Consider the following 22194-nt stretch of genomic DNA (forward strand, 5'->3'; position numbering starts at 1 on the left):
AGTAAATGAGACGTGGTAACATGAAAATCATGACATGCATGACATGCACGACATGATTTACATGTCATGCTCATGACGCACTCGTGCCGTTTCGCTCGCTTGACATACACCAAAATTGGTATTGCGCGACGCGACTGCATGACGAACGTAAATGAGAGGTGGTAACATGGAAATCATGACATGCAGGTTATGTATGTCATGATTTACATGCCGCGCTCATTGTGCATTCCCGGCCGTTTCGCTAGCTTGGTATACACCAAAATTGGCATTGCGCGACGCCACTGTATGACGAACGTAAATGAAAGGTGGTAACATGATAATCATGACATGCATGAAATGTACGAGATGATTTACATGCCATGCTCATGGCGCACTCGTGGCCGTTTCGCTAGATTGATATGCACTAAAATTGGTATTGCGCGATGTGACTGTATGAAGAACATGAATAACAAGTGGTAACATGAAAACTATGACATACATGCCATGTATGTCATGACTTACATGCCACGCTCATGGTGCATTCGCGGTCGTTTCGATAGCTTGATATACACCAAAACTGGTATTGCGCGATGAGACTGTATGATGAACATTAGTAACAGGTGGTAACATGAAAAACCATAATATTCATGTCATGTATGGCATGATTTACATGCTCTACTCATGGTGCACTCGCGGCCATTTCGCTCCTTTGATATACACCAAAATTGGTATTGCGCGATGTGACTGTATGACAAACATAAATGGGGTCTTGACATGCGAATCATGTTATGCATGTCATGTACGGAATGATTTACATGCCACTGTCATGGTGCGCTTCCGGCTGTTTTGTTAACGTGATATATACCAAAACTGGTATGGCAATATGGCCAAAATTGGTAGAACATAAACGACAGGTGATGCATTTATATACCAGAATATGCGTTTCATTGGCATGGTGTACACTAGATTGTGCATGCATGCGTGCATGGCAAACATGCGATATATGGTGGACTAGATGCCATGGCATGAATGATTTCATTTGGCTCAAAGACAAACAAGGCGATGTATGCAGCTCTTTGCTGGCTGCTTCGCATTACATCGATTCCCACAGTGCGTGGGATCTGCCGAATTTTTTTTCTTTGAAGTTTTTTGTCTTCGCGCATGAACAATGAAATCACGTTCTACGGATGCCAATGTGCGCAGTTCAAATACGCGTTTACAGCATGTTAATATCAACGACGGTCTAAATCGACTAAAAACGCAGTTGTCCACACCTAAGGCTGCTCATACCTTGCATATTATGCGGCAGTCATTATCGACGCCCGCACGATTGTGAGCGCGGCAACAGACAATTGACATGACAATTGGCAACAGGCAACCGACATGACGTAATCAATATCGAGGTCGCATAAAATTATCTTCAAACGTGGTTGACACCGACGATCACTGTAATAACGCCCACTAAACGGTAGTCAATGTCGACGACCGTTTAAATGGGGACTGTCAGGGCCATCGACGTCAACGACCACAGAAAGCAAGGTCTTCAACGTCGACGACCCCTAATCATAGAACGTGTTTGTCGGCTCTTGACCACTGAAATGGTTTCCATTATCGGTACTCAGCATCGACGACCGTTCATATGGTGAATCTTAATCGTTGTCTTCGACATTAGAGACAGACAACATCAGAACACGAATTGAGATAACCCCATTAATGGAAAGATTGTCTATTCTATTGTCTAAGACGAACCCTGTTTTTCTCGTAAAATACGGATTTATATTTTGATTTTTTGACTCGAGATCACTTTTGGCACCTCTAGCGGCAACGTGACTTCTTACAGGTGTACGCGAATATTTGTCTCTATATTGTCGTGGAAATTCAGCGCACTTTTTATTATAATATTTTTTAACTCAAAACGTGCAGATATGCCTTCGTTCTTACTCAGAAGAACAGTGGCGCCGTCTTCGCTAGACGTATGATCAAATGCTCATGAGCATGAACGCTCTTGGCCGAGGGTCTGGGGGCACCTGAAGTACGAAGACCGACTCACGAGGCGGTAAAGGGACCTCACGTGACGTTGAGCATTCGGAAAACTTTACTTGCTTTTTATAATAAAAAACGGTTAAAAATTTTAATATGGAGGCGGTTAACCACAGTTTCACTTACTCCTGTGAAAGCAGAACCTTCACCGTGATTCGAGGAGGGCTATGGGCATCGCTATCGCTTCCCAGCGTTGCTGGAGGATGCTTTCGTCCGCTTTATAGGCTTTTCAGTTAGAAAAATACTGCTATAAAACCGCTACGTACTTTTGCGATAAACCGCTGCATCTACAAACATTGCGAAGGGTGAGCCTTCTGTTGCGCCGTAAAAAACTGGGTCGAGAAAAATCTGTTGTCAGTCCTTTTAACCACCACAGAAAGCAGGGTAAAATGTCGACGGCCGTTATATTTATCTACAAACGTGATTCTCGACGCCGATGATTACTGCAATCGCATTCATTATACGGTAGTCGGTATCGGCGACCGTTCAAACGGTCAATCTTCAACGTGGCCATCGACAGCAATTGCCGCCGAAAGCAGGGTCATCAACGTCGGCGACACTAAGATGATCTTCCTCTGAAATAGCGCCCGTCATAGGATAGTCAATATCGACGACCATTCACATGCGGAATATTCAACGTGGCCATCGACGCCAACGACCACAGAAAGCAGGGTCATCAACATCGACGACCCTTCAAATTATCTCCGAACGTGGTTGTCAACGCCGATAGCCACCGGCATCGCGCTTACGATATGGTAGTCAATATCGACGACTGTTAAGATGGGGAATATTGTCACGTGGTCTTGATTTTCACGAAGACAGCAATCCGCACGATGAAGACTAAACTATTTGGGCGAACAGAGCGCCGGTCGTCGATAATCTGATCTGCGGTTAGGCGCGTCGGCATTACACCTGCTGCATCGAACATTAGAGTCTTATCGCTGGTGGCCGCGCTAGTTCCAGATGAGCTCAACTGTTCGCGTTTGTGCGCTCAAATCTATCAGAAGATTCTAAAACAATCTAGAAGGTTCCCAGACATTCGGGCGCTGTTTGCGAAAGACAGTGCTCATGCGTGTGACGGACCGATTACATAGAAATACAAAAAGGAGCGCGCGTGGCATTGCCCCCCTCTGAATAACATCGTCCCGATGCTTCAAACTGAAGACTGTAGGATTGGTCGTGTTGGTACAACATGATATGAGTGCAAATCAGCGCAGCCGACAGGAGGGGACAGAAGAGAGGACACAGAGCACTGAAATTCCAACAGTTTATTTCTTTTGAATGCATTCGCTTTTATACAGTTACACACTGCTACACCAGCCATGCGCGGAACACAATGATGTTACAATTCATCACGTGGACAAACCTAAATAGGTCTTGTTTATCAGTGAGAGCGACAGAGGGGGTACTTACACAATCATCCTTTAAAGAGAAAATCTTACCTGCCTCGATTTCGCGTGCGATGCGATCTCTGCATTTGGCGACAATGCTACAATGAGTATCTTGGTCTACACCCACACGTGATACAGTGAGCGGACAGCCACCCTTGCTTTGACCGATCAACATTGTACAGATACTTTTTCAATCTCATTTGAACAACGACCCGTCTGACCAACGTAATATTTTCCACATGAAAGAGATTGTCTTTGTAACGTAGCTTTATCAGCTGCCGTTGTGTGGAAAATATGTTGGTCAGACGGGTCGTTGTTTAAATGAAAGATTGAAAGAGCATCTATACAATGTAGATCGGTCAAAGCAAGGGTGGCTGTCCGCTCAATGTAGCACGTGTCGGTGTAGACCAGGATACTAAGATTGTAGCATTGTCGCCAAATGGAGAGATCGCATCGCACGCGAAATCATCGAGGCAGGTAAGATTTTCTCTTTAAGGTAGGTCACCCCCTTCAAAAACAAAGCTGTTAAAAAATGATCTTTTTGAATTTGACATTTTCAAGGTCCTTGTCTATTCAAGAATATTTAGCAAAAAATTGTGTAATCTTGAGCCGTTCGAAAGTTATGAATATTTTTTCAACCCCTCTTAGACGCGTTCGGACCCAAACTGAAGGTTTCCGATTCCAGAACCTGCCATGTCGTCATAAATTTTTTTCCTTATAAATATTACGTAATGCTAAGTTGTCTAAGTACATTCCAAAGCTTGTGGGGCATGATGTTTACGATTTATTTGGAAATTTCCACTACACGGCTTCGGCACTCTGTTGTTTAAGTTGCGCGCGTTTTCGCTCGGCTGTCAGTGCTTTTTCGTACACCACTTCGAGCTCTTGGACTTAGTTCTGCCCTTTCATGGAATAAGTTAGTGCTCCATGAAATGTGGCAAAGTATAGGACGAAAAAGAAGCATCAACGCAAGTTATGGAATCAATATACCAAGCGTGGAGCTACTGTGGCGCACGTAGATGAGAGTCAGCTGGAGACTCAAAAACAAGCTAGAAAAAATATATGTGCTTCAGCTCGCTCAAAAGGAGAATGCAACGCTTTAGAAGAGGTCCCCAGCTATCAACCTAGACAACTTAAGACATATTGAATGTTTATTACTTGGACAATAAATTCAAATCTTTAAAGCCATTTTTGTCAAAACATTTCTTGCATCCTACACATACGCAAACAGTGATAACTTTCCTTCTGATAAACATTTTCACATATAATTTTGCGTATTATTTTGTTATAGGTTGAGCTGTACATTCAAGCAGAATTATTGAAAACGAGCAGTAACTTTTTGTACTATGGCCAATTTCGCGCAAGAACAAAGCTGTCAAATATAAACTTTTTCAGCATTTTTACGATAACGCGCCTTAGGTTAGAGATGGGTTGATGGTGATTAGGTGCAAAGGATAGTGGCCTCACTACGTGCCTTCTAAGTTGCGTTTCAATCGCACCACCCATTTTAAATGCGAAGCATTTCTTAGCGAACCTCTGGCACTTTGAGCGTTTCTATCTATCTATCTATCTATCTATCTATCTATCTATCTATCTATCTATCTATCTATCTATCTATCTATCTATCTATCTATCTATTTATCTATCTAGCCGCCTACGTCTGGGCGCTCTCATGATCGCCTCCTTAACTTGGTATAGACCAAAATTTGCCTGGGAGGGTAAGAGGACTTGACAAATATGACTGCCAGGTCATGACATAAATAACGTTAAAATCCTGTCGCGTACGTCGTCAAACCCTTTCCACTAGACACGTGTGGCACATACCCGTTTACCACGGGCCACGGTGTACGGGTATGCGCCACAGGTGATTGACAGTTTATGTCTACCCAGGAACGGCGAGAACAGACATTGGTAACTTAAATGCTAGAGAGTTAAGTAAAATCAACATCGGCAGCGTTGACACAACGAATGGAAATAATGAAAATTAGGATCCCAGCAGGAATCGAACCCAAGCATTCTGCGCGGCAATCAGGTATTCTACCACTGAGCCACGCCAGGTCTATAAATTGGTTTGGAAAAACAGCCTACGCAGGCGTAATTCGGTGCAACGTCAATTGTGGTTTTGGTGCTGGCTATCTAATTTTACAAGAAAGCAATAAACACTACATGATACTCCTACGATGTGTGCTCCTACGATACGGGCGTCATATCAGATTGACGTCTGTAGTTCCAGTGTTGGCTCCACTTTTATAGCAATCTAATAAACATTACGTTTGTATTCCTATGATTCAGCAAGCTATATTGAAGCATTGCTCGACCCCGAAGGAATACATTAACGAAAGTTACATATGATATCCACATCACCGCATCGTAAAGTGCACTGCGTTCACCAGAACGACGAAGTGTCCTCTTCATTCCTTAAGACGCTGGGCGATGGCTTCATGCTGACCGAGGATAATGTCAGATTGATTGACAGCCATTTGTAGACTAGGCTACGTAGGCCACATACGCCCAGGTAGTCTACGAATATGACAAACACCATCCACTGATGTTGGTCTACGTAGCACTATCCAGGCCTACCAGCCTCGACGGCCCATGCCTCACCAACGTGGAAGGTGGCTTCAGGTTCGGACATGTCTCTGGCTCTGTCGACAGATAATTTGTCGACTGAAATGACCGAGGCATCCACGAATTCCAACAGCTCTACTATACAACATACTTCAATACATATGGACCCCTCTTCACCACGGTCACGACCGGATTCTATAACAAGTCATGACCAGCTGCTGGTGCTCACTGATCACGGTGATGATGCCCTTGTTCAAGAACTGTCAAGAACCTCTTGCACACATGCACACGGGTTCGTGAAACGCGCGTGCGTTCTCGGGACTCGTATAAGCACTACATATTAGCTTACCGCTTCTGGTGTTGTTAATACGCACGTTGTCACTGGCAGCGTTACCCAACCGTAAACAACTGCTTATATAACACATATGCAGCTCTTGAACATATATATGTGTGCGTATAAAATATATACAAATCTTTAGCGTCATTCTGTAACGTGTCGCTCAGTAAAAAAAGTTACGCCACAGTCACCTACCCGCCGCATGCTTATAACATCGACTCCCACGGTACGGGGGATCTGCCGAATTTTTTTTTAGTTATGACTGTTGGCGCAACATGTATATTTTGGCACATTTTGGTTTTTTATAAATCTTGTTTTTTACATTTTCAGCAGTTTAAGTTAAAATTTACATCAGCCCTACAAGCCAAAATCCTAATATAACTTTTGGACTGCAACTGTAAAAATTTTTTTCTCGAAGGCCGTGACCAACCTTAAAGGACGATTGTGTAAGTACCCCCTCTGTCGCTCTCACTGATATGGAAAAGACCTATATAGGCTTGTCCACGTGATGAGTTGTAACATCACTGTGTTCCGCGCATGGCTGGTGTAACAGTGAGTAACTGTATAAAAGCGAAGGCATTCAAAAGAAATAAACTGTTGGAAGTTCAGCGCTCTGTGTCCTCTCCTGTCCCTTCCTGTCAGCTGCGCATACACACACACACACACACACACACACACACACACACACACACACACACACACACACACACACACACACACACACACACACACACACACACACACACACACACACACACACACACACACATACATACATACATACATACATACATACATACATACATACATAGAGAAAGAACCAATAACGAAGAAAGCAAAAAGTCCTCAGGTTCGCTAATGCGTATAAAACGGTTGAAGGCGCACGACCTGACCAGGTCGTGTGCGGCGCCGCTGTGAGTTCGTAATGCCATCCGGGATGACCTCGTAGTCCAGAGCGCCGGGACGTTGAAGCGCCTTGTATGGGCGAAGCATCGCCGAATACGTTTTTCGCCGAGTCCGCGTCGGCGCATCGGTGTCCCGACCCAGACCAGGTCACTGGGCTGGTATTCCACGAAGCGCCGCCGAAGATTGCATCGGTGGCTGTCGGTCGTCTGCTGATTCTTGATGCGTAGGCAGACGAGCTGTCGGGCTTCTCCGCGCTGAAGGTAGAGCGGAACGTTAAGGTTGGCCTCGTCACTGACGGTTGGCAGCATGGCGTCAAGCGTCGTGGAGACTTCTTCCGTATACTAGCTTGAACTGCGTCATGTGCGTTGTTCCTTGCACTGCCATACTGTAAGCGAATAATATGTACAGAAGGATGGAGTCCCATGTCTTGTGTTCGACGTCGACGTACATAGCCAGCATGTCCGCGATGGTGTTATTTAGGCGCTCGGTGAGGCCGTTGGTCTGTGGGTGGTACGCTGTGGTCCGGCGGTGGCTTGTCTGTCTGTATTTCAAGATCACTTGCGTTAGGTCCGCAGTAAAAGCCGTACCCCTGTCTGATCAAGACTTCTGGGGCGCCGTGGCGCAGTAAGACGCTCTCGACGAAGAACTTCGCTTCCACAGCGGCACCTCCTTTAGACAAGGCCCTGGTTTCGGCGTAGCGGGTGAGGTAGTCCGTGGCTACGACGAGCCACTTGTTGCCGGACGTCAACGTCGGGAATTGTCCCACAAGTCCATCCCGATCTCTGCTGGAAGGGTCTACGAGGTTGATCGATTGGCTGAAGAAAACCTGGCCTTGTCGGCGGTGTCTTGCGTCACTGACAGTCCCGGCACCTCCTCACGTAACGAGCGACGTCGGCGGTCAGGCGTGGCCAGTAGTATTTTTGTATCCTCGAGAGTGCGAGAAAAACCGAGTTGGCCAGCCGTCGGGTCATCGTGCAGGGCCTGCGGAACTTCTGGTCGCATTGCCGAAGGTACAACGACAAGCTAGTTGGCACGGGCAAAATGACGTTAATCCTCACCTGAATACACTGGGAAGAACTGTGGTCTTGCCTTTCAAATACTTTGAAAGGCTGCTCAGTTCCGGATCGCTTCGCTATTCGGCGGAGTCGTCGGCACTTATGGGTTCCAAGAAGCTGTCTTCGTCAAGATCGTCATACGACCGCAGATCAACTGGTGCGCGGGACAAGCTGTCAGCGTCAAGTGTTTGCGTCCGGACTCAGACTCCATTGTGCAAGGCGACCTGAAAGGTCTTTTAAGTCAGCTAGCCAAAACAAGGCGGGGCGGTTGCTCACAACTTTGAAAGGCCTGCCGTATAGCTAGGGGCCAAACTTTGGACGTAGCCCAGGTGATGGCAAAGCACTCCTTAATAGTTGGCCACCGCCTTGGATAGCGACCGGCTAGCATAGCCGGACCCTTTCCAGTCCGTCATTCATCTGCACAAGGACGGCTCCGAGTCCTACGCTGCTTGCGTCGGTATGGATTTCCGTATCCGCATATTCGTTGAAATGCGTAAGTATCGGAGGCATTTGCAGGCGTCGTTTCCGTTCTTGAAATGCTTCGACTTGCGCCGTTTCCGACTTAAACTCGACTTGCGTCTTCGTCAGTTCAGTAAGTGGCTCGGCGATGGGCACAAAGCATTTGACAACCGCCTGTAATAGGCACACAGGCCGAGAAATCGACGCACAGCTTCCTTGTCGGCGGGTGGCGAGAATCTAGCGATGGCGGATGTCTTCTGCAGGTCAGAGTGCACTACACAGTTGCTGATGACGTGTCCTCGGAAGACACGAATCGGCCCTGTTCTGGCCTTTTCTGGTTCCCAGGCGTCGGCGGTGTTCGTCAAAGCTGCAACGAAGACGACGACGTCATATAGGTAGACAAGTCTGCCACTTTAATCCAGCCAGCACTGTGCCGATAACGCTCTGGAACGTCGCAGGCGCCGAGCAAGGACTTAAAAGTATGACCTTGAACTCAAGGACGCCGTCCGGTGTTATAAAGGCAGTCTTCTCGCGGTCTTTCTTGTCGAATTCAATTCGCTAATGTGCCGTTTTGAGAGCCATTAAAGTAAAATACTTTACCTCAAGTCGATCTAAGGCGTCGACTATCCATGGGAGTGGATATACATCCTTCGTGATCTTGTTCAGGCGACGGTAATCGACACAGAAACGCAAGTTGCATCCTTCACCAAGAGTGGTGATGCCCACGGACTCTTGCTTGTGCTTTATAACTTCTCGTTCTCGCGTCGAAACTCCGTAGGACCTGACGGAGTGGTCGAGCTTTACTTCCGTTAGGATACGGTGCTTAGCCAGAGGCGTTTGTCGAATCCTTGGTGATGACGAGAAACTGGCCTTTTTATTGTTGCAGGAGCTATCGGAGCTGCTGCTGTTCGCATGCGAGGAGACGTGGGTTGACGTGGAAGGTTGTTCGAGGTATTGGGGTTGTCATAGTTTCGTCAGAATCTCAAAAGGTGAAGGCACCGCTGACTCACGATTTCCTTGATGCGTGCAATCGTCGTGCTCCTGCACAGGTGTATTCTTGGCACAAGTTTATCATCGCGTCTCCTTTTTCTTCATGCACCCGAGCAATGCCTCTTGCGACGCAAATGTCACGGTCCAGCAGCAAACCTTGATCCCTCTTGATGACGCCTTTGATGTATTCAGGTTTTTGGGTGCCGGCGAAAATTATGACGCTGGAGCAAGGAGGAATGGTGACTTGATCCTCGAGGACGTTCAAGGCACGGTGACAGCTTCGTATCCGGCGGTGTGCTGTGTCCAATGATTTGAGTTATCGACTTGGTTCTGCAGTCAATGACGGCACCGGCGTGATTTAAATGTCTATGTCAAGTATCAAATCACTGTAGCAATTCTGCAGGATTACGAAGCGCGCAGGATAAGTCTTATGATGACTCTTGCTGTACATAGTTCAGACGGCGCTATTAGATGGTCTCCAGTGGTCCGGATTTCAAGGCCTTCCCAGGCGGTCATACCTCTCCAGCTTCGCGTCGAGCGGCCCGCTAACGGTGGAATAGTCGACTCCAGTGTCGACGAGAGCGGCGACGTTGCGTCCGTCATTGAGAACGTCGAGGTTGCTAGTTCGTCTTGCGTGGCGATTAGGTTGTGGCGTCAGATCACGGCTACGTCGGCTTGTTCCGCTGTTTCTACGTGGTGTCGTCAGATTTTCCAGCCGTGAAGTTTCGTCGTCAGGGCTGCATTAGGCTTGCGGTGTGTTCTTACGATTTCTCAGCATTTTAAGAATTTGGTATTTCATCGTACAGCAGTCTCACCTCCATCGGTTGCTGCTTTTAGTTTTCCGGATAAGGGCTTGCAGATCGGCCCCGGGGCGTCCCTGAGGGAACCGGTAGCGTCCTGGCGACGGCGAACGCGGCGGACGTCGCGGTGTCGATTCAATCTCAGCCTGGTAGTCGGCAATGTCGCGTGGCCGATCAACGCGCGGTGGACACGCGGTAAACACGGCAGCGGCGGTAGGTGTAGCCGGCCTCCCCGCAGTGGTCGCAGAGGGAGTGGTCAGGGGCGCGCCAAAGGTCGGTTTTCCTTGGGGCGTAGCGCTGGCCAACAGGCGGACGGCATGGCGTTGGTGGCGCCGGCGTTGTCTGGCGACGGAACTACGGCGGTGCAACGTAGTTCATAGCTTCCGGATGAGGCTGCTGTGTTCCGCGTATACCCAACGATTGCCCGACTTCACGAACAATGTGATGGAGTCCACTCGAGGCTGCGATTCCGGAAACATCTCACTCAGCTCTATGCGCACGACCGCTGGGTTGGTCTCGCGCAGGTAGTCGGTGTTGAGAAGAGACAGAGAACACAACTTTATTGTCAAACATTATGGAGGTAGGTTGGTGGCCACCTCTGCCCTCTGTATGGCCTGGAGTTGCCAGGCAAATCTCAGGCTGGTGGAGGTCAAAACCTCCTCCCACCCTTCGGGCGAGGGAGTGGCCAGGAGATCGGAAGAGCGGGGGGTCTTCCCTGCTGTCCCAGAAAATGTGTGCTTGAGCTTAGGTGTAGTTGGTGGTCGGTGAGCGGCATTTGTACTGCCTTGCCCGCGTCCAAAGCGCCCTTTCGATTGCTGTGGCCTCAGAAACAAATTCCGAGACCGCCTTAGGCAGGTTGCGCACAAGTCCGCCGTTAACTCCCCGCATCAGGAAGCAAACCTTTCCCTCGGGCATCGCGGAAAAGGCAATTCATTTCTTCGGCGTACATGCCGATGTTTTCGTTCGGAATCTTGACTGCTTCCAGCAGGGATTCGGCCCTTTCCTTCCGAACGACACTAGTGAAGGTGTCGAGGAACGCGGTACGAAAGTGGTCCGAGGCCGTCAGCGTGGACTCCGGATTCTCAACAACCGTCCTGACACATTCTTAAAGCGAAATAGACGAGATGGCACTTTTCAATGCAGTTTCACCTGTTGAACGTGGCTACCCTGTCGTATTTTTCCAGTTAACTTTCCGGGTCTTCACATGGTGATCCACGAAAACTTGGTGGCTTCCTTGGTTGCTGTAGGGGCATAGACGTAGTTGCCATGGGAGCTTTCACCGTCGGTGGCTTGGGCTTGGATCACGGCTATTCGACGTCGTCCGTAACATCACGGAACCAGCACCTCCACCAGATGTCAAGTGGTCGCAACTTTGACGAAGGTTGCACTCGGCGTGTTCAAGAAAGCTCTAATTGGGTGAATTGTGCCCGGTAAACGGAACGTCAAGCTACAAGAAACAGAGCGTCGGCCGTCGATAATCTGATCAGCGGTTAGGCGCGTTGGCATTTATACATGTGGCCGCAAACATTTGAGTCTAATCGTTGGAGGCCGCGCTAGTTTCAAAGTAAACTCAACTGATCGTAATTCCGCGCTCAAGCCTACCAGATTATAAAACAATCTGAAAGGTTTCCAGACATTCGGGCGCGGTTTGCGAAAGGCAGTCGTTATACGTGTGACGGACCGGTAACATCGAAATACAAGAACGAGCGCGCGCGGCAATATTCAACATGGCTGCCGACCCCAACGACCACAAAAAGCAGGGTCAAAGTCGACGACCGCTATCTTTGACCGTGGTTGTCGACGCAGATGCTCGCTGAAATAGCTCCGATTATTCGGTAACCCAATGCACACAATTGCTCAAATGGGACATTTATTGCGGCCATCGATACCAACGGCCACAGAAAGCAGGGTCATCAACATTGACGACCCTTAAATTTTATCTTCGCACGTGGTTGTCAACGCCACTCATCGCTGAAATCGCGCCCATTATGCGGTGGCGAATATCGACAAGCGTTCCCATGGGGATTCAACGTAGCCATCGACACCAACGACCACAGGAAGCAGGGTCATCAACATGTATGACACTTTTAACTTATCTCCGAACATGGTTTGGGCCGTTATCACTGAAATCGCGCCTATTATACGGTAGTCAATATCGAGGACCGTGCCCATGGTCATTATTCAACGTGGCCATCGACACCTACGACCACAGAAAGCAAGGTCATCATCATCGATGTCCCTTAATTTCTCAGAACGTAGTTGAGGCCAATTAGCTCTGCAATCGCGCCTAATATACGGTAATCAATATCGACGACCGTTTCAATGGGGAACATTCAACGTATCCATCGACACAAATGACCAACGAAAGCAGGGTCAACATCGTTGACCATTAATATGGTCTAACACGGTTCTCGACGTCGATGATCACTGAAATCGCGCCTATTATACGGTAGTCAATGTCGACGACCGTTCTTATGAGAATATTCAACGTGGCCATCGACACTAACCACCACCGAAAGCAGGGTCATTAACGTCGATGACCAACATGATCTAACGTGGTTGTCGACGTCGATGATCACTGAAATCGCTCGCATTATAGGTAGTCAATATTGACGACCGTTCATATACGAATATTCAACGTGGCCATCGACACCAACGAATACAGAAAGCAGGGCCATGAACCTCGATGATCATTATATGACCTAATGTGGTTGACGCCGATGATCACCGAAATCGCTCGCATTATACGGTAGTCAATGTCGACGGCCGTTCACATGGGGAATATTCAACATGGTTATCGACACCAACGACCACCGAAAGAAGGGTCATCAACATCAATGACCATTAATATGATCTAACAGGGTTGTCGATGCCGATGACAACTGAAATCGCGCCCATTAGATGGCGGTCACTGTCGACGACCGTTCATATGGGAATATTCAACGTGGCCATCGACACCAACGATCACCGAAAGCATGGTCATGAACATCGATGACCCTTAATATGATCTGACGTGGTTGTTGAGGCCGATGATCACTGAAATCGCGCCCATTATATGGCAGTCACTGTCAACGACCGTTCATATGGGAATATTCAACGTGGCCATCGACACCAACTACCACCGAAAGCATGGTCGTCAACATCGATGACCATTAATATGATATCGATGAACACTGAAATCGCGCCCATTATACGGCAGTCAATGTCAACGACCGTTTATATGGGAATATTCAACGTGGCCATCGACACCAACGACCACCGAAAGAAGGGTCATCGACATCAATGATCATTAATATGATCTAACAGGGTTGTCGATGCCGATGATCACTGAAATCGCGCCCATTATACGGCATTCAATGTCGACCCCCGTTCATATGGGAATGTATCAACATGGCCATCCACACCAACGACCGCCGAAAGCATGGTCATCAACATCAATGACCATTAATATAATCTAACAGGGTTGTCGATGCCGATGACAACTGAAATCGTGCCCATTAGATGGCAGTCACTGTCGACGACCGTTCATATGGGAATATTCAACGTGGCCATCGACACCAACGATCACCGAAAGCATAGTCATGAATATCGATGACCCTTAATTTGATCTAACGTGGTTGTTGACGCCGATGATCACTGAAATCGCGCCCATTATACGGCATTCAATGTCGACCCCCGTTCATAAGGGAATGTATCAACATGGCCATCCACACCAACGACCGCCGAAAGCATGGTCATCAACATCAATGACCATTAATATGATCTAACAGGGTTGTCGATGCCGATGACAACTGAAATCGCGCCCATTAGATGGCAGTCACTGTCGACGACCGTTCATATGGGAATATTCAACGTGGCCATCGACACCAACGATCACCGAAAGCATGGTCATGAATATCGATGACCCTTAATTTGATCTAACGTGGTTGTTGACGCCGATGATCACTGAAATCGCGCCCATTATACGGCATTCAATGTCGACCCCCGTTCATAAGGGAATGTATCAACATGGCCATCCACACCAACGACCGCCGAAAGCATGGTCATCAACATCAATGACCATTAATATGATCTAACAGGGTTGTCGATGCCGATGACAACTGAAATCGCGCCCATTAGATGGCAGTCACTGTCGACGACCGTTCATATGGGAATATTCAACGTGGCCATCGACACCAACGATCACCGAAAGCATGGTCATGAACATCGATGACCCTTAATATGATCTAACGTGGTTGTTGACGCCGATGATCACTGAAATCGCGCCCATTATATGGCAGTCACTGTCGACGACCGTTCATATGGGAATATTCAACGTGGCCATCGACACCAACTACCACCGAAAGCATGGTCGTCAACATCGATGACCATTAATATGATATCGATGAACACTGAAATCGCGCCCATTATACGGCAGTCAATGTCAACGGCCGTTTATATGGGAATATTCAACGTGGCCATCGACACCAACGACCACCGAAAGAAGGGTCATCGACATCAATGACCATCAATATGATCTAACGGGGTTGTCGATGCCGATGATCACTGAAAGCGCGCCCATTATATGGCGGTCAGTGTCGACCACCGGTCATATGGGAAGATTCAACATGGCCATCCACACCAACGACCACCGAAAGCATGGTCATCAACATCAATGACCAATAATATGATCTAACGGGGTTGTCGATGCCGATGATCACTGAAATCGCGCCCATTATGCGGCAGTCAATGTCAACGACCGTTCATATGGGAATATTCAACGTCGCCATCGGCACCAACTACCACCGAAAACATGGTCGTCAACATCGATGACCATTAATATGATCTCGATGAACACTGAAATCGCGCCCATTATACGGCAGTCAATGTCAACGACCGTTCATATGGGAATATTCAACGTGGCCATCGACACTAACGACTACCGAAAGCATGGTCATCAACATCGATGACCATTAATATGATCTAATATGTTTGTCGACGCCGATGATAACTGAAATCGTGCCCATTATAGTGTAGTCAATGTCGACGACCGTTCCTCTGGGAATATTCAACGTCGCCATCGACACAAAACGACCACCGAAAGCACGGTCTCGATTACCATTAAAATGATCTAACGGTGTTGGCGCCGATATCACTTAAGTCGCTCCCATTAAACGGCCGTCAATATTGACCGTCAATATTCATTGTGGCCATGGGCACGAATGAGCACTAAAAATTTTAGTCGGCACCCATGGCCACTAAAATCACGCCGGTTACCGATCAGTCATTAACGCCGACTGTTCAGGTCGATGGCATCGACACCAACGGCCACTGCTATTCGGGCAAGTGATTTCGGCAACCATTAAAAATTAAATTCAAACGTGGGCAAGGGAAGCGCGTCGGTTTAGATTTCGAATGGAAAGGAAGACGCCTATCGCAGTCATCCGCACCGGTGACAACGAAGATCACAACCGTTCCCACTGACGACCGTTAATATTGACAAACGCGGCTGCCGGCACCAAGCACCACTGAAATCGGGCTAAATTAGGAGATGGCAACATTAGCACCATAAAAATTAAGTTACGCGGCTATCGTCGCCAACGACCGCTGACCGCTTAATGTATTGCGGCCGATACAGAAGAGATGTACAGCTAAAAATAAAAATTTTAAAAGGCGACTTCGTCTAAGTTTTGTTACGACAAAAAGAAATAAACGAGAGAGAAAGGGAGAGAGAGAAAAGAAAATAAGCAAAGAACGCGGAGGCTTGTACGCTCGCGACGTCCACGGGGTCCAACGAACTGTTGGACGACATGTCTGTTTTCCACGGTGTCGCTAGGGAACCGACTAGACCTACCGATTTACAGGCAACTCCGGTTTCGATGCGCATTCAGGGACGTGCTCGCGGAAAGAAATTAAACGGCGCTGTTACCACGACGTTTTTCGATGCGACTGATCCCGGCGCGATGCGTAATCTGGGATCCCGTGAGGCTTCGAGCAAGCCGCGCTATGTCGGCAAATCAAAGGGAGCCAAACGCGAACGGGAAATTTGGTCCTTATGGGAGGGTATCACGATTAATAATGCCCGTGGTGATTGTCGTGTTATGCTGGTTACAGCACTACGGCCTGGCAGGTTGGCGGTGGGCGATGGCTGGGTCAGCAAGGCCTAGGCCTCGCAGCCAGGAGACGAAGGCCCGAAGAACCTAAACTGGGGGGTCAGAGTCGCTCGTACTCGGCTCAGGGCCGCGTCGCAGAACGCGTTAATGCTAAATACGCGAAGCTAAGAAGGGCTGAAAGAGAACAGGGAGGACTCACTCATGGCGAAGACCTGGGCTGTCGAACGCCGGCGAAGCCACTACTGCCGAGGAACGGCTGGCAGGCGCGAGAACCGACCGCGTGCCACGGGTCCACCTGCTCGTTCTGGCACGGGGCTGCGTCTGACTGTCCCGGTCCTCGGCTCGTGAAACGTGGGCTCGTGCACATCGACGGTGGCGACACCTGCAGTCCAAAACGCCGCCGCGAGGTAGATGGAAGAAGAAAATGAATCGAAGGGCCCGTTTTTTTTTCGTTGCATGATAGCAATTTAACTCAAAGATCTTGCCGCCCGCTTCTTGGTCCATCCCCCTTTATGTGTGAGCGGCAGCCTAGCCCTGGGCACAATAACAACCGTTGGGCAAATAAAGTTTATTCAACTCAACTCAATCAGCAAGAGGTCATCATCAGCACCATCAGATGATGAAGGCAAGGAAAGCCTAGGGTATAGTTCACTATAGCCTAGGGTGCGTCGTTACCAGTGTTAATTGAAGCGCAATAATTATGAGATCAAGGGCGAATTAATTATTGTGGACGAAGAAACAACTCGCCCACGTAGTGGATCACAGCCTTCTCGTGAGGAATATAATTTAATGTGGAGAAAGAAGTACCACTCGAAAAAAAAAAAAAAACAGGTTGGAATGGAATGGAATAACTTTGTTTGGTTACATTTTAATTCCGCTATTCTGATTTCTCTTTAGAATAACCACTTAGCTGTCTGGTCTGAAAATACGAATAAATAATTACTGAAATCTTTCCTTTGCATGTTTGCTTTTATTTTCTGTTTATTCATTAGTTTATACTATACATGTCTAAAATTTCATATGAACCCCCAGCGTGGGTACAAGGCATATGTGAAAGAAGAAGATAATGATAATAATCGAGAGGCCAGTTCTTTCTTTCGTTACATGATAGCATAAATAGACAAAATTTTAAGCTTTAATTTAGGATTGCTTTTTCAAAAAAAGACTATCCGGTTCTTGGCCAATCCCTCAGCGTAGGGGCGTGCCAGAGTTTCAAGGGTCTACTCTACTCTACATGATAGCAACGGACAATGAACCCAAAGAAAGCATATGAAATGACAGAGAAAGTTCGTTGATAGGTATTTGATGCTGGGAGCTGAAACGCGTACGCAAGAGAGAAGTTGGCATTTGTGTTTTGATTTTTTTCTCGTGTCTGCGTTAGCACGCCCAGTGCTCTAACACGAAGGCATATGGTGTCATTTTCAGTTTTAATTCAAGCGTTGGAATGGCGAGATAAAGGGAAAATGAAATAATGTGGACGAAAAAAAAAACAACGCGCTGACATAGTGGACCACAACACTCGCTGTAGGAAGAAGGCAACACGCAGCTTTAGTGACGTTAGATGTCGCCAAAGCGTATGAAAGTGTGGAGCATTCAGTTTTATTGGACCACTTACAGAGGCGTAATTTCCCTCAATATATAATTGCGTGGTTGGGCGAATTTTTGAGGGCAAGAGAAATTTATTGTTATAAGGACGGCTGTGCATCATTAAAGTTCAAACAGACTCGCGGAGTCCCCCAAGGAGCAGTGTTGTCTCCAGTATTATTTAATGTATTAATGAGCTCAATCCCCAATTGCCAGGATGTGCAGGTATATGTCTATGCCGACGATATTGCATTCTTCGCGGCTGATAGTGATATTTATTCTCTATATCACAAATTACAGACATATATGAGTATGCTAGAGGTATGGCTAGAGACAATTTGCATGTCCTTAAATGTAAATAAAAGCGCACTGTTGATATTTCCAATCGCAGATCCAATCTCAATTTCAATATTATATAAACAAGAGCCTATTCCGCAGGTTGAGTCGCTAAAATATTTGGGAATCATTCATAATGGGACACTAAACTGGACTCCACACATAGAGAGTATCGTACCTAAGGCACAACGTGCCTTAGGCATACTACGTAGGCTGAGCAGCAGACGATATGGACTACGTAGAGACACACTGATGATGGTCTATGAAATGTACATGCGCCCAATATTAGAATTTGGTTGTGTCTTGTTCTCGGGTGGCCCTGCGTACAAACTTAAGCCTCTGGTTATGCTGGAGCGAGAAGCCTTGCGATTGTGTCTGGGACTCCCTAGGTTTGTAGCAATCAACGTTCTGTATCAGGAAGCGCGCTTGCCAACATTGCCTTGTCGATTCCGAATCCTGACGGTGCAGACATTTTTAAAATTTTATAGCTTTCCGTTAAGACGATCTGAATATGCTTTTATGAATGAGCCAGACTCCTTTTTTCTTGCTCATTGGCCACGTTTTCATATACCACAGATTATTTTTGTTCAGAAGCAGTTAGACCGGATAAACGTGAAGATTCGAGATGTGCCTGCAGCAAATGTGTCCAATCAGAATCTTAAGATAGAATTCGATGAGATTTTCCCCTCTAAGCCTAAATTTCGATCATACAGGGTGTTAAATAGTCGGCTGCAAGATTATCTTACACACGCGAAAACAAAAAATATAGTAGCCACAGATGCTTCAGTAATTGACGAAAAGGCAGGCGTAGGTATTTACTCCCCTTCGCTTGGCTGGTCATTTTCATTAAGACTGCCGGACTTCACCCCTGTGTTTGAAGCGGAACTCTCGGCAATTATACTGGCGCTGCGAAAACTAGATTTGAACGACCATTGCGCAATAATAATAACAGATTCCCTGTCAGTATGTACATCTCTAACAATGTCATCAAAATCAATTGCCTTAAAAACGCTCCTTACGCTAGTGCCTCCACAGTTGAAAATTTTGAAATCATTATGGGTACCTGGCCATTGTGGATTAGAAATAAATGAAATGGCCGACACACTAGCGAGAGCGGCATTGAACGGTCCAATAATTTCGGTCCTCCCTGTAGTAGCCAGCATAACTGCGATTAGGTATAGGAAATTTTCCCTTCGAGCAGACGCCATAGAATCAATAACTTCATGGACAGAATTTAGACATTTAAAATTTCCATGGAAAATCCAGTGGTGTCAAACTAGACAATTAGAAGTACTATTAACTAGATTACGGTGCCGAGTGCCCCCTTTGAATCTATATGCACACAGGGCTGGTCTTGTGATATCTCCCCTCTGTCACTTTTGTTCAGAAATCGAATCGATAGAGCATTATTTTTTATCGTGTCGCCGCTATATATTACAAAAAAAAAAAAGACTTCTTGAAACTCATTGTTCTAAGCTGGGGATAATTTTAACAATAGACGCTATTCTCACCTTCGGTGCTTCGGATTTGGGCGTCAGCCACAGGAATGTTTTTGATGCCGTAATTGCTTTCCTTCAGGAAACAAAACGAATGTGTTTTTAAGTTCTTAAATGCAAACCTGTTCCGATAATAGCAATGAATCAATAAGAAAAAAAAATCAATAAAAAAGAAGACGTTCGGTACCACAGTAATTTCATTATTCTAATTTCTAGTTAGGATGAGAAGTCTGGGCTGAATGTAGAAATAATTATTGCACTAGTTATGTGTGCTTGTCTTTTGTGTTAACTTAGTAGTTTTAAATCTTCATATCTACAATTCTTGGCCAATCCCCCAGAGTGGGTATGAGCCATGTGTAGAGACACATCATCATCATCATCATAATAGCCACAGATGCTTCTGTCAATGATGAAAGGGCAGGCGTAGGAATTGTCTCTCAGTCGCTTGGATGGTCATTCTCCGTGAGGTTACCAGATTTCATTCCTGCCTTCGAAGCTGAGCTCATGGCTATTATCTTGGCGCTGCGAAAACTCCCGTCGGAAGAGCACAGTGTGCTCATACTAACAGATTCTCTTTCTGTATGCACAGCTCTTACAGCTTCACATAACTCACGAGCCCTAGAGACGTGGCGCTCGTTAGTTCCGCCTCAGATTAAGTACCTAAAATTATTGTGGGCTCCTAGTCACTGTGGGTTAAAATTAAATGAAATGGCAGATTCCTTAGCGCGAGAATCGCTGGATGGCCCAATAATTAATGTGCTTCCAGTTGTAGAATATATAGCAGCAACCATATATAGAAAACTATCAATTCGCACAGATAGGATGGAATCAATAACATTGTGGACGGAATATCAGCACCTAAAATTCCCGTGGAAGTCCCGATGAAGTCGATCTCGGCATTCAGAAATTACGATCACCAGATTTCGATGCCGTGTCCCCCCATTAAACCTATATTTACGCCGGGCTGGTATAACGATATCGCCAGTCTGTCAATTCTGCGAAGAAATAGAAAATATCTAACATTATTTTTTTGCCATGTCGCAGATATTCACTTATTAGAAAGACTTCTCATTAATCCGCTTTCAAATATAGGCTTAAATTTAACTGCAGAAATTTTGCTAAGCTTCGGTGCCTCCGGTTTGGGATACAACCACAGGGATGCTTTTAATGCGGCGTGTAATTTCATCCGAGCTACTAAACGAACACCGTTTTAATCATGACGTCAACTATTCGTAAATAAAAATTCGCTAAACTCTAACAAATTTATTCGAAAATTTTCCGATCAATTTAACACGGCAGTCCTGTCCACTAGCAAAATTGCATATTGATGCAATTGCGGTATTTATTTGATATATTACGTAATATTTCTTTTTTATTAATGTTTTTTTATGATTAAACATTGTGCAAATTAACTTCTAAATTTTAAGCTACGATTTCTTGGCCAATCTCCCGGAGTGGGTGTGTGCCATAGTGCAAAAGGACAAATAAACAAAACAAACTATGTATCATCATCATCTTCTTCTTCTTCTTCATCATCATCATTATCATCATCAACTATGCATTCTCCTTTCGGTGGCGTTCTATGCACTCTCCAAATTTTCGCGCTTATTGAAGTGCCTCTCCTGTGGCACGAGTACCGGACGACACTCTTTGCTATCTTCCAGACCACCCTGTAAAGGGCCGATGAGAGTTGTCAGAAAACCTTGACAAAAATGTTTAAAATACGAAAGGGATGGAATGATTTAATCTAATGGTTGTATATGATACAGTGAGCATTAGGGTATGTCAAAAATAAAATTGGAGTCATATAATTAGTAGAAGTTAGTATAAACAGCAATTACATCTCATAAACTCATCGTATCGGGCTCGTTACGACACCTGACGGATCAAATCTCAATCACGCGTTTTTTTCTACGTGGCTTCGGCAGCGCGAGAGATAGAAAGTTCACCTCAGGAATACACCAGGCCACACGAACGCCGGAAACGTATATAAAAGGTATGGAATGGGTTAAGCCAAGAGTTGTGTATGATAGAATGGACTACTCTAAGGAACCGCGAACATCCGGCGTGTTAACGTCACATCCTCCTAACCGCGCACTCTATCCCGGCCGTTCCTCCCATTGCGCCAGCTCTGCGCCGGTTACACAACGTTCGCCTCACG

The 22194-nt window shown here is 46.4% G+C and overlaps 1 long non-coding RNA gene across 1 annotated transcript in view; it reads right to left on the reverse strand.

Annotated features, from left to right (window-relative positions):
* Positions 1-16993, reverse strand: part of LOC125756340 (uncharacterized) — a 28286-nt gene extending 11293 nt beyond the window's left edge. Inside the window, exon 1 of the long non-coding RNA XR_007414388.1 lies at positions 16817-16993. This is a non-coding gene — a long non-coding RNA (uncharacterized LOC125756340). The remainder of the gene's footprint in view (positions 1-16816) is intronic.
* Positions 16994-22194: the final 5201 nt, after the last annotated feature.

This window comes from Rhipicephalus sanguineus, chromosome 11 (assembly GCF_013339695.2).
Source record: "Rhipicephalus sanguineus isolate Rsan-2018 chromosome 11, BIME_Rsan_1.4, whole genome shotgun sequence".
Lineage (NCBI taxonomy): Eukaryota > Metazoa > Arthropoda > Arachnida > Ixodida > Ixodidae > Rhipicephalus > Rhipicephalus sanguineus.